The 13,514-nt window shown below is 42.6% G+C and overlaps 1 protein-coding gene and 1 long non-coding RNA gene across 2 annotated transcripts in view; both read left to right on the top strand.

Moving 5' to 3' along the window:
- LOC129210822 (uncharacterized) overlaps positions 1–10,538 on the top strand; it is a 72,159-nt gene extending 61,621 nt beyond the window's left edge. Inside the window, exon 6 of the long non-coding RNA XR_008578645.1 lies at positions 10,446–10,538. This is a non-coding gene — a long non-coding RNA (uncharacterized LOC129210822). The remainder of the gene's footprint in view (positions 1–10,445) is intronic.
- Positions 10,539–12,238: 1,700 nt separating this feature from the next.
- TLN2 (talin 2) overlaps positions 12,239–13,514 on the top strand; it is a 190,936-nt gene continuing 189,660 nt past the window's right edge. The window contains exon 1 of the mRNA XM_054837153.1: positions 12,239–13,047. The gene's annotated coding sequence lies outside the window, so the exon portion shown is untranslated. The remainder of the gene's footprint in view (positions 13,048–13,514) is intronic.

Genomic DNA, 13,514 nt, shown 5'->3' with positions numbered 1-13,514 from the left:
AGCCTGTGTGATGCAGAATAATTAATCCTGGGACATAGCTATTGGTTCAGCACCACAACAGCCATTTTTAAGATTCCCTAAGCACTTGTGCAGAGAGTTGATATCTGGCAGGCCATGGATCAGATACTATCAGATCTTACAGCCTTACCTCAGCAACACCACCTTTAAGTGCCTGCTTAGCTGCAGAACAGGGCTCTGCCTCATCACTTCATTGTGTACTTTCTCCTTGTCAAGAAAGCAGTGATGCTAGTGCTCGTATGCAAGCTGTGGTAAGGCCTAATCCTGCCCCACAGACTTCAGCAGGACTTGTGCCATCACCTGCAATAGATGCAAGATTAATCAGTAAAGGACAAATTTTTCACAGGTTAGGGCACAGATTAGCAGAACTTGTGTTGCAATTTTGAGAATCAGCAAGGGTCTACCCACCTTTTTAGGTGACAGGTACTTTTAGAAAATAGTTCTTGCCTGTTGAACTCTCTTTCCTTGAGGAAGAAGGATGCTACCACAGACCTAACTGATTTTACCTTTTCATTATTGCCACATTCACAACTCCAACTATGATGCTATTGCCAAGACATTCAATCCTGATGCTAGCTGCTGAATCTGGACATAGAAAAAGAATCAGTGACACATAGTGCTTTGTTGGAGTGGTAGAAATCACAACAAGCAGGAAAGGGATCTAAAGGTGCCAATAGCTACTGAAACTATGTGAGAAATACGTTTAACAAAGTGGATTTTTTTCAGCATTGTAACATTAGATCAATTAACTACACATTTAAGCACATGGATGACTTGTTTCCAGATACTGAGTGCTGTACATTGTGGCACTTCAGTGACGTTCCTCAAAGTGCAATAGTGAAGGAATACTTATTTTTGCCCCAGCATGGCAACAGTCCTGCCAAATCCATCAGCATTTGTGTCTAATAGAGGTGGCTGCAACTAAAATCATGCAAATAAGCCTCTGTTGTATTTATTTAGATACTTGGAAGAATCTGCAGTCTGGACTCCCACACAGAAATTCAGATCTCTGGCCAGTTTAGTAACCACAGAAGAGATCACACTTCTGGGCAAGGGAAGAGTATTCCATCTCAAAGCCCAGAAGACAGAAATGGTTGGCTATGTGCCACTGGAGAAACTTACTCTTTGGACTCAGCAACAATTGGAGACATTATTGCAGTTCTTTCTGGATAGAATTGTGGAAAAGTAAGAACACCACTTATTAATGAGTTATTATTCATAGACTGTCTTTATCCCCTGCTTCCTCCACCCATTCAGAATTGGCTGCTTCTCCGTCCCTTCACAAAGCCTCACAATAACATGAGAGCCTTCTCTGCAACTCTCCTGTATTTCTCCACCATGCCACTTCTTCTGTCTTCAGACCTTGTAAGAGTCCACAGCTTGCTGCTCTGCTGGAACAGCTGTTGTTTTCCTCAATTGTTCTGCTAATCTTTCATATTTCATTTCATGTAAGTCTAATTATTTCATCTGCCCATAAAAATCCATCAAAGTCTGCCACCATTCATAAAATAGCTTTATCAATGTTGATTTACATAATATGGCTAATGAATAATTGTACACATTTTATTTGGAAGGCATAGTGAATGCAAACCAGCCACTGGAGCTGGCTCAAGACTCAGCATAAGCAAACTACGCTTTGCTGCCTCAAGGATGAATTTCCTAGGTTACACCCAGAGCTGGTTTCTTCTGCCACAGAAAAGTGAACAGGATCCAGAAAGGCTCACATGCCCCATTCTCCAGGAGTAGCTGCCATTTCATACATTCTCATCCTTTCCTGGCAGCAGCAGCCACCAGTCTGGCTTTGAGGGCTCTGCCAGGGCCCATTCTGCCATCCTTATTGCTACCTCCTTCACTTGTGCCTAGCCCTAGCCCTGCCAAGCACCAGCAGATTAGCCTCATTCAGAAGTAAAGAAAAACCCCAACTCTGCCTATGCTTTCTACCTATGTATATATCTTCATCTTACTGAAAGTTATTTAGATATCAGTAACCTTGCCCGCAAGGTTGAAGTAGAAAGTTATGTGCATCTTTATATACAGTATGTGCCAGTTTCCATCTTGCCTGGATTTTAACTCTCAATGAAGTCTACAGTATTATGTTAAAAAACCACCTCTACCCAAATTGCCAAGGTCACTACTACTAATTGCATCTCTCTAGAAAATAAATCAGGTAGGCATGTACACTCATTCTCACAGACACCTGCTCCAGTCAAAAGAGAATGTACTTGTTTTGTGCTTTATTTGAGTGATCAAATTGTTGCAAGGGTACTTGGAAAAAAATACAAACTATAAAGCCAGATATTCACAATGCAGGATGAAGTAGGGAATAGAAGGGCCTAAGTTTGCACCAAGTTCCCATTAGGATACATGCTGCAGCAAAGTCTAAGCTCACACTTCATAATTAAGAAAGCTTTACTATCCTTTAAAAATCTCACAACACACTCCCTGAGCACAAGGCTGTAGTGATATAAGAGACCTTGTACTGCTCCCCTGCTGTGGGATACCTTTCTTCCTTAGCAACTGACCACAAAATGCATAATAATTGACATTCATAATCACTACATTCCAGCAAGGAAGGCTTTGGGGATTTATCCATACAAAAGTTGTAGAGCTGATGCTTTTGCTGTGCTCTCATTCCCCCTTCCTGCAAGATGAGGAGGGAAAGCATATATTACAATGAAGACCAACCCATTCCAAAAGGAATTCACTGTTTCACTGCAGACTTGTATTTTGCCCTTGAGGTGATAAATACCATCAAAGAAGAACAAACCATTTTGCAGAATGCATTACACTTGTGGAAAGAAGTCCATGGGTCTGTCTTCCAGAGCTGGGACAAGCCGTCTCAGGTCCAGCCTTGCAAAGCACTGGGTCAGCTCTGGAAAGGAAGGGGTGGCTTAGCAGAAATAGTAAAGCTGGTTAGGGAACAAGGGAAAACTGCCAAATGCACAAGTCCTGATTACAATTAGTAGATTTAATAGACTCTTCTGTTATGAGATCTTTAAAATGGAAAAGATTAGAGAACATTTAGCCCTGTTCTAATGCACATAGCCACATCCTCATACATTAACTGCCCCAGGGCACCCCACTTCATTCACATTACACAGACAGCAGAAAAGGGATGTAAATGGTCCCTTTCAGGGACTAATGTCCAGAGAAGGAGTTTGATGTGCAGCACAGGGTCGGCAGCGCTGCTTCCTATAGAAATCCAAGGGACTTGTGCTTGAAACTGAGAGGATGGGAGAAGGAGCAATGCCAGCCCCCCTCGGCTTCCCACCACCCAGCAGGAGGGTGAACTGAATATAAGTGAGGTCAAACCTGAGTGGTAAATTGTCCAAAAAGCCCAGAAAGTACAAAGGTGTGTCTCAGCTGAGCATTAAATTAAAAGAGAGTTATGGCTGTTATGTTTGTGTTCCCTCTAGACCTCAGGCATACCAAAAGTAGTGCAGTTCTCATTAATAACTACTGTTATCATTAACAAAAGCTGTTAAATGATTGACTTAATACACCAACAAGGGACCACAACAGTCAAGAGGTTTATCTATGAAGTCACAAAAAAGGCAGCTTACTTTTGAAGCAACCTAAGGACACACAGGAAACAATAAAGGATGCACTGACCTATTTCTTATAGGATTATTCCATGTAGTTCATATTTTTATAGTAATTATGTGCTGTCAGTCATTTCATATGACGAGTGTGAATTTTTCCATTTTACTGAGGAAAGATCTGATTTGCTGTTCCCATGGGTGAAAAACTGATTGTGTATGCACTTCATAATCAGAAATGCTTAGTTACTTGCTTGAGAATGTTAGTCTTATAAACCTGGTTGGGTATGCACAAACAACAAGATGTGCTCTGATTAGAGGAGGAAGCAGAAATAACTGCACTAGCATGAATACCTACAAAATGCCTCTGCCAAAAAAAGAATATCACAAGATCTAGGCATCATTTAAGAAGTTAAATACAGGCCATCCCAACACACACAAAGAACATGCACACAGTTAGAGGTTGCTTGCTCAGCACTGATAGGCTGACTCTGCTTGCACATTTACCCTTAAGGTACATTATGCCAAAGTTATGAGTTATGGAGAATTATACTCTCCCACTTAGTGTCAGGAATGGCTCTTCCCACACAGTCCTCATACAAGCTGATCTACTTGAGGTTTTTCTAGTATTGCATTCTTCACTCATTTGGTTAGAGTTGGATTAACTGACTTTGGACATTACTGTAGTAGACTACAAAGAACCTACTGCCCTCTTTATAGTAACTTCTTTTGTCCCCCTGAGTCACTGACTGTCTAGTTCTATGCAGCCACTTTGTTTATGGAGTAAAATTCCATTCATGTATTGGAACTTTCAGAGCTCCTCAGCCTATTCAAAGCATTGGCACCAGCAATGAGGAATAACTTCCCTTACTTTCCACCCCCCTTTTTTCCTCAGACATCAGGCAAGTACTTGTCAGCAATACAGTAAGATACTGTTGAGCAAATACACTAGCATATTTCTACCACACAATAACCTATGCTTGCATGTAGATATACTGCTTAACAGAAAGCAAAGAGAACTTTCTCACTTCCACTGTTTGAGGGGACCTCAAGATGTGGTTCACCTAAGTAAAAAACCACAACAAACCAAGAGACACAACAGGATCTGGGAAGATCTTGTAAGATCTAGGAAGAAATCCAACTGGATTCTCACAAGGTATGGGAAGAGCTATTTTAAAAGGCCAGCAACCTGGTACAGCAGAAGCACTCGGCAGAGCTTCCCTCTTGCTATGGAAAAAGCCAGAATTGCAAGTCTTTGCGGAACATACAAGCCCACCTGCCCATGCTCACAGCTCCATGCTCAGGTAACACCCACTCACAGCACTCATTCAAGTTGTTCTGCATCCAGAAAAGTACAAGGATGAGGGAAAGAAACAGGGAAGGGAGAAATGGACTAACGCGTGAATGTAGGTGGCTTCCTGTCAGCTAGGATGACTGATGTCTTCCTGTGCTCTGCCCTGCCACATGCCTTCCCTTAGAGGTAACCATCCCAAGACACAGCTCCGTCTGCCTGTGATTTCATTCCTTGGCTCTCCTGCGGAGATCAATAATTGCAGCAGTGCTGGCTGCCTGCAGAAGCCTGGGGCCATGCCATAGAGATCCCTGCATGGCCATAAAGAGAACACAGCAATTGAACAGGAGGCACAGGAAGGAACAAAGCTTATCTAATACTTCAGCTCCACAAACTCAAAGTAGTGCTGAAGTAGCACATGGCCCCAAAGTTATACTCTGGGATTTTTTTCTTGAGTGAAAAGTTTGCAAATAAATATTGATTTTGAGGAATTATACTGTTTGTACACATGAAGTTTACCCTGTGGGCCCACGTGTTAGGGCTTTATTGCAAGTCTCCTCTAATGTGTGTGTTTAATAAAGAATAGCATGACTGTTGCCAATTTTTCTTTGGCAAAGCTCCAGCAGGAAAGAATCCTGTGTCAGCTATAGCTCTCTCCTTTGGTACCGCACAGACTCAGACAATGCATCTGCTGGATTCATTTAAATGTGTCCAAGTCTGTATTTCATAGTTTTAAAGCATCAAAGACTTTTGCTGTTATAAATCATAACAAATAATCAGTAATTCTGAACAATAAAACTACATGATAAAAACAAGGCACAGCTGCTGCCAGTCATTGAAGGAGATTGTAAAAGAGAAAGGAAACAGAATTACAGACATTATAGTGCTTGTTATCTAAATGATTTGTTTGAAGACAAGGTGCTAGCAACATCTCTCATTTGAAAGGTGAAGATTTTTTTCTGTAACACTGAACCACCATAGCTAAAGAAATCTAGTAAAAATTACTCTTTATTCCAGCAACAAACTTGATGTGTTGTAACATCTGGGGAGCCAGGGAAACAGCAATGCATTTCTTAAAATAGCTGGCATTGCTCCAGTGCTTCATCAGCATCCTTAAAATATAGGCAATTGAAAACAACACCGTTATTGCTGCATGGTATGAATTTCAGACAAAGCAAAAAGTTCAACATAAATCCATACAAGTCATATCTGATTTGGATCATTCTAATACCCAAACAGTTTAGAAGACTAAATGCCATTTTCAAAACTGTATTACAATAATTCCATGTGCACTTTTTACAAAGTATGTTCTGTCTTCAGATATGAAAAGACAAAATTAAATAAAGGGCCAAACTTTTAAAAATAAATGCTAATTTAAGTGCTTTTAAAAAACAGGAAGAGTTTGTATATTGATACTCAGGAGTATCTGGAATGCAAAGACTCTGTATTACTTAGTGTTTGCATTGGTAATTATCTCTTAGCTAGGCAAACGGGGGTTTGTGGACAAGAATCCTCATGTTTACTTCCCGATTCTTCCCACATCAGTTTTGAAAACCTGGAAGCATTTGTCAGACCAGAATGTAGTTCAGCCACAAACATTAATGTTAAAATACATTCGTCAGAAGCCATAGGGGGCTTGTAATCAAAAGGCAACTTGCATTGCCTTCTGAGGTACAGCATTACAGAAAACACTGCTGTTCAGCAGTTAGAATTTTTCTGAGGATACAAATACCGTGCTTCAGGGCAGCCAGACTGATTGACTAGGGGATCAGTTTTTGACCCTTCCGCTGTGGGTACTATGTGGGATACAACAGGGAGAGATGCTACTCTTGTTCTTAGTCCCCTGACCTCCCACATTGCCAAATCTGTGTCCCATTAACTTTGCTGGGACTGGCATTTTCTGTGGGAATGAGATCTGAATTATAATTTACCCTTCATTCTCTGAGCTCTTCAAACCAACTGCTGTTCTCTTCAAGATTAGGTACCAAAACATCTCCTTTGTTTTCTGTAGTCTTGGTCTTGAGTATTCCTCACCAGAAAGGTTAACCCTGTAAACTCATTCTCTCAGTTAGAAATGGCTGATTGTATTTCTCTTGTGTGGTAGCTGTTGTATCTGCAGAAAATCAATCTCAAAGAAATTGTATTTCAGACTGTAACGTAACTACAGAGCTAAAAGAATTTGGTAAGATCAGCTGATCCCACATCAATGGGCATCAGTCAGTGCCTTGTTTTCTCATCATGACTAAAATTCGCAGCTCTGAGAAAAAGTAGTAATGTCATGACAACATTGCTACAATTCTCTGCATGACCTTGAATACTGTAAGCCTGCTAATACAAGATGAGAGGGAGATGATCCCTTCTGTTAATTTCTTTAAAGGTAGAAAAAAAATCTCTTTAGACTGCTAATAAATTAGTTTCCAGAAGTTACCATGCAAGCCTGAAGAGCAAGATTCAGCAATGCTATAGTGCCTCTTTAGAATAACTTATTTCCTTACAGAATTGGATCTCTTTGTATGTTAAGTGGAAATGGTGAAAAGTTTACTGGAAAGTCCTATTATGAGAATGAAAGGGCCAAGACAAAGTAAGAACATAGTTGTAACAGTCATGCTGTGCTTTTTGTATTATACAGTAGTATGGAATAGATAAGGAAGGTGGGTGTAGTCTAAGTGAAAAACGCAGGAGCAGTGTTTACAGAAAGCAAACAGTAAAGTTGTTACCCAAAATTCCACTTTCCCCTCACGTACCTAGGATGTTCACTGAATGTGTTTAACACAAGATATGGTGCATGCTATCTTACACCTTCTGGTGGACACCTTGCATCTACAAGTGGGGGTGAAAAATGGGGAAGAAAATCAGAACCCCCCTTACTCTACTCTCATCTTTCCCACCTGTAGTACAAGGGCCTTCTGCTGCCTGTAAGCTCAGAGAAGTCTTGGGATGTTGCCCAAGAAGGGTAGCAACTCTGATAAAGTCAAATGGCAGCAGTGTGACCCAAGGTAACGGAGATACTTAAGCAGTCTTTTTAAAGCCTGTGAACTGCCCACAATAACAGGCACTATGGTATCAAAAAGACACCATTTGTGCATTCTTCAAGCTAGCAGAGGTGACCTCTGCTGTTTAAAATACCTATGAGTACTCCTGGAGGAGAGTTGAAAGAATCCAGAATGATCAGTACGAACTGGAGAAGTTAGTTGAGAAAGGTTCAAAGTGGAAGGAAAGAGTCCATGAACAAATACCAATCAGAAAATAATCAGCTGAATATTACAATAGCAGAAGTTATCTAGAGGGCTAATTTGCTTCACAAATGAAAGCTAGAAAAACCAATATAGAGGGCTGCACCTGAATTTGAAAAGCATACACAGAGTCATGACGATCTAGAAGAAAGTGCAGGAATCCCAAAGAAATTAGTTATCTTTTCAGGAACACATAAATAGGTGGTAGTCAAACAGAAGACAAAAAATATTCTTCCAATTATGAAGTTATTACTTCAACAAATATAAAGTCAGAATCATGATCCATTTGTTTACCATGACCAAAGATAACAGTATAATAAGAAATCATCTTCATTAACACCTCAAATCTGGCCTGGGTGCTTAAAAAACTTCCTAGTACGGCTGGTAGAATATCAGGACCAGCTCATAGACATGCTGCAGCATCTCCTGGCCTGATGATTTTAAGAAAAAGGTTAAGCAAATAGCAGTCCCTGGGGACCTACGCACTTGACCATTGTGCAGAAAGTTGGTTTCTTGGATTTCTTTCAGCCCTACATTTTTATGACTGTATAACTCATTATCACCCTGTATGTTACAAGGAATACCTCAGATATCTCTGAAGGCATTTTCTTGTTCCCCTTCACATCTTTTTCAGACTTTCCTTTATTATAGTACTTTAAAGTAACAGACAACAGCTTAGGCTGCTAATGCATGAAAACAAAAGTATTTGATGCTGGCCACTAACATCTTACTCACACTCCCCATATGTCTCATTCAGTCTGCTGTTCCTTACAGCATAGTTAGGTAGTAAGCTCTTCAGGGCAAGGAGGAAACTTTTATTCCATGTTCACTTAATAACTAGCAAAGTTAGATCTCCTTCAGCCATGATAACACAAACAACAGCAGGACTACTAAAGCAATAAGAAAAACATAAGTACTAAAACAATTTCAGAAAAATCAGTTTGTACCTTAGCCTGTATCTGGCAGGAATCAGCAAGGGCTAGCTGCTTCCTATAGAACAGGAAATTAGAAGCCACATATGACAACACAGCCAGCAGAGAAGAAGCCATCCTATAGCACACAAGCAAGGGTAACAAGGAAGGTATTGAGATAGAGAACACGCTCAATCAAGAACCCAGATCTTCAGAGAAGTTCACAACAATAAAGCAGACCCACAGCACAGCCAGGAACTCAATCCACAGGTTAAGTTGATACCTGCTGAAGGTAACCAAAGTCAGATGCAATCTAGCAGTCTCCACAACAGGCCCACATCACAAAGCAGGTTCAAAGGCAGGCTAGGAGCTCAGGCTGTAAAGGAGAGTCTAAAACAGCTAAACCTATAACTAAAGACAAATAGTCCTACAGCCTAGCTCACACAGGGGCTAAACCCCCAGGGCTGAGCTTATATGGAGCTCCTGGGCCCATGGGCCAGGGGTGTGGATGGAGGCCCCAGCTGAGGTTGGTCGGGGCAATTAAGGGCTATTAATGCACTCAAAACCATTATAATATTATTGCCTGCTAATGCTAAAGTAATAATGATAGTGCTGACTTTTGCCTAACATTACTCAACAAGGATAAGTTTGACTTATTAAAAATGCCATTTTTATAACTATGTGTCTTAAATTTATCTTTCAAAACCTTCTAGTGTAGTTATTCAAGTAGTCTGGTCACACACAGAGAGAGAATCTAGTTTACATGCTTGGGTATGATTTATGCTGCATTTTAATGGACCTGTCCTGAGACACTGATTTAAAGTGTCTTTGAAATGACAGATGAGAAAAGTGTTTATAGCATACTTCATTGAAGGCCCCTGCACATACACTTGACTAAGTTCTATTTCACCAGAAACATCAGTAAATATGCCAGTATTGCTGTCGTCCACAGGCTATTTTAAGTACCGGAGTCCTAAAATAATTTCCACACCAGGATTAACAGAGTACTATGAACAAGTAAGACAGCATTTATGGATTGTTTGTGTAGATGTTTCATGCCACCGCTTCAGAGGATTGCTTAACATCCGCCTCCTGAGATGGGGGAAAAAGAAAAAAAAAAAAATCCCCAACCTTACTGTCCTACCTGTCAAACGACTGAAAAAACATCCCTGGTGTTCATATGCCAGTCCCATTTCACTTTGTAGAAGCACATGAGGTTGTTGTAGTTCTTGTTCTGACAAAGCACACTTATCCTTAAAGCTCTGGGATTTAGTAATTAGGAGATGGAAAGGAAAAGTGTTAGAACGGCTGGGATGGAAGGAAAATGTAACCTCAGAAGTGAAATTAGATGCCTGATAGTATGTATTAATTGTAGAATGTTCTCTGAATACAAATAAAGCCCAGAAATATTATTTAAAAAAAAAAAAGTTATATTTCCACTCTATCACAACAGATCATAACCATTACCTGTCACAGCTGGTAACTGCAACTGGAGTCTGATTTAATCTCAAGAGATTATGACACCATGAAGATACTATATCTCAACCTCTGCAGCTATGACTGGTAAAATCAGTTTAACAACACTCCAGGAAAACAGTGGTGGACTGAATGGAAAAGAAATGAATGGCCAAAACTTTTGCAGAAATGCTAAAGCAGTTTTGGATTATGTGAGTACCTTGATGTAAGTGCTTTCAGGTTGATTTACACTGTGACTATTTTTTTTCAAGGGAAATGCACCTATCTGCAAATGTCGATAAGGTGAAATAATGTAAAAGAACCAGGAAGTTATACTTCTCTATAGCCACTGTACTGCAGAAAAAATACAGATATTTCTCATTACTGAAACAACAAAAGCTGGATCCTCAAATGACAGCTTGACAGGATACCTCATTTATTATTGTGATAGTATTATCATGGATTGTTACTGTAGAACCCAGGTGTGTGCCCACACCCCCTTGTATTGGGTATGATGCAAACAGAGCAAAAAAGGCTGGTTTGTGCCCAAAGCAAGTCACTAGTTGGGTACAAAGGGAGACAGTAAATATGTCCAGACACACAGATGTGTTGGGAGCAGCAAGACACAGAAATGATACAGGGGAGTCTGGTCTCACCATTGCACTCCATATTGGAGTAAAATTTTGTTCTTTGGGATGGAGGATTTTGCTGATAAAGCGATTTCAAAGGAGCTGTTTGGAGGGCAATGCAGTACGGAGGTTTAAACAGCCTTCCTGTGAACTGAGAGGTAAAAGGAGAACATGAAATGACGAGAGCAATAGAGACTGGAATTGTGGCCTTGTATGCTATTACATGAGAGAACACGTAGGCTAGGGAACGGTTTAAAGGTGAAGCTTATAAGGCAGAAAAAGCCAATGCAATGAAGTATAGCAATGGAGTAGAGGAAGTTTCTTTTGAAGCAGTATTGCAGCCAGAAAATAGGATAATACTGCACGAAGAGAAGAATTATGTGTTTTGTAAGAGGAGTACACCAAATAGGGAAACCCACATGGATGGAAGCTTATCATTATGGTGCGTAAAAGGCCAGGAAAAAAAGCTGCTCTAAGCAAAATGTTATGGCTGTTCACAGGTAACTTAAATCTGCAAAACTACTTCTAAAACATATCACTTCGTTTAATAACAGACGTGATAGTATCTCTTTAGTAACAAATATGATAACAATAACTCCTTTGTAAAACAGGTATATTGTCAAGTGTTTGCGAGTTATAAAGCAAACCCCGTGTAGTCTCTATTTTAGTTGACAGGGCAGGCACTACTTCTTCCTTTGCTGAAGCTGGCACAGCTCAGCGTGATTATTGTGGATGTTAAAATTGTAATGCTTTTAATTCTGTAGAGCGGGTGTATAAGATAACCCAGTTAGTTATTGTAACTACAGACTGTCTTAAACGTGCCCACCAAGAAGTGTGTCGATACAAGTGTAGCTATGTTGGACTGTGTCACAGTGCAATTGTACCTGAGTTCCCTGCCTTAAGGTTAATTTGTCAGAGCGAAATTAGGATTGAGGGCAAGACCAGCTGCCGAGTGATGCAGCTCTTCAATCTGGTTACAAGTAAAAATATTTACTAATGGCTGTACTTCAGCTAAATCAGTTATTTTAATTGTATGATTTTTAACTGCCGCAATTTTACTGATAGAGGCCCTGGTATATGTGAGACTAATTTGCATAAGGGACTTAAGTTTGCATAACTATTGCTTTTCTCATATTGATATTAATAAATTGTATGGAAGCCATTTACACAACCGTAACAGTCGCAGAACAGTTAAAAAGATACGAGGTGCGTAAGGAAAGTCCTGACTCAACGTCTTGCTGGTGTTACTTGTAAACGCTTAGTACAACAAAATCCAAGGGCAGTTTGGTCCGCTTTTGCACTGCACCGACTGCACTAAGTAATTTTGTTATTTTGAAACCGTCTCTGCCCAGAGAGTCCTGTTCGCAACCTCTGGCCAAGGAGCGGGAGGTGCGAGCACCCGGGTACGCTGACAGGGCCTGGGTGCAATCAGCGCGTCCCAGGTGTTTGGGCGGGAAAACCGCCCCGGCTCAGGGCACAGGTGTGGGCTGTGAGCCGAGATTTGCTTCAAGCGCGCGTGCAAAATTTCGGCGTTTTGCTGTGAGCCCTCGGGACGAGCACTAGCCTATCGCGACAGGGAGCCTGCCCAGTACTGCAGCACCGCGCGCCTCCGCACCGCGCAGCGCCGCACGAGCGGCGGCGGGAGGCGCGAGGCCGCGCGCGCGCGCTGCCTCAGGGCCCGGGCAGGCTCCTCGCGCCTCCACAGCAGTCCTTCCGTGGTCAGCGGCGACCGCCCGGGCGGCAGGCGCCCTCCGGAACTCGCCGTGCCCTACGGTTTTATTTTCCTTCTCACGGTAAAAAATGCTGGGCTTCCCTGGCCTTCATCATCATCATTATTCTCTTTCTCCTCCTCCTTGACGAGCCGCCGTCTCCCCGGTAACTGCGGTACTGGACGGGCAGAGCGGGAGCGACGCTACCTCATCGCCTCAGTGAGGGCCGCGGCCAGTGGAGGTGTCGCTCCCTCACGCCCAGGTAAGAGAGGCCCTAAGCCCTTGGCCCGGCGAGCCAGCTGAAGCGGGGTTTCTCCCCCGCCAGTGTCCGGACGCAGCGGAGCGGAGGGTTGGGCGGGTTGGGAACCGCGGGTCGTTCGGGGTGGGCGGGTGGGCTTCCCGCGCCGTGGGCCGGGTGGCGGTGGAGCGGGCCGGGCGAGGCGAAGGGCGGTGGAGCGGTCTCGAAGTGATGACGCGCTTCCTGCCCTCCCCGGCGGGGGTCTGCGCTTGGAGTCCGCAGCGGCGGCAGCTGCGGGCGGCGGTGGAGCAGCGGGAGCGGGCAGCAGGCGAGCGGGAGGGAAGGAAGCGAGCGAGCGGCGGGGCTTAGGCGCTTTGCAATGCTACAGTAACGCCTTTCCCGGTAGGAGCTCTCGAGGACCCTCTTGTCCTGCCCTGCCGTTGCACGTTGCATGGAGTGTCTGGCCCGTGCTGAGCCGCCGAGAGGGGGAA

This window comes from Grus americana, chromosome 10 (assembly GCF_028858705.1).
Source record: "Grus americana isolate bGruAme1 chromosome 10, bGruAme1.mat, whole genome shotgun sequence".
Taxonomy (NCBI): domain Eukaryota; kingdom Metazoa; phylum Chordata; class Aves; order Gruiformes; family Gruidae; genus Grus; species Grus americana.
This window is presented reverse-complemented; position numbering and strand designations above follow the sequence as displayed.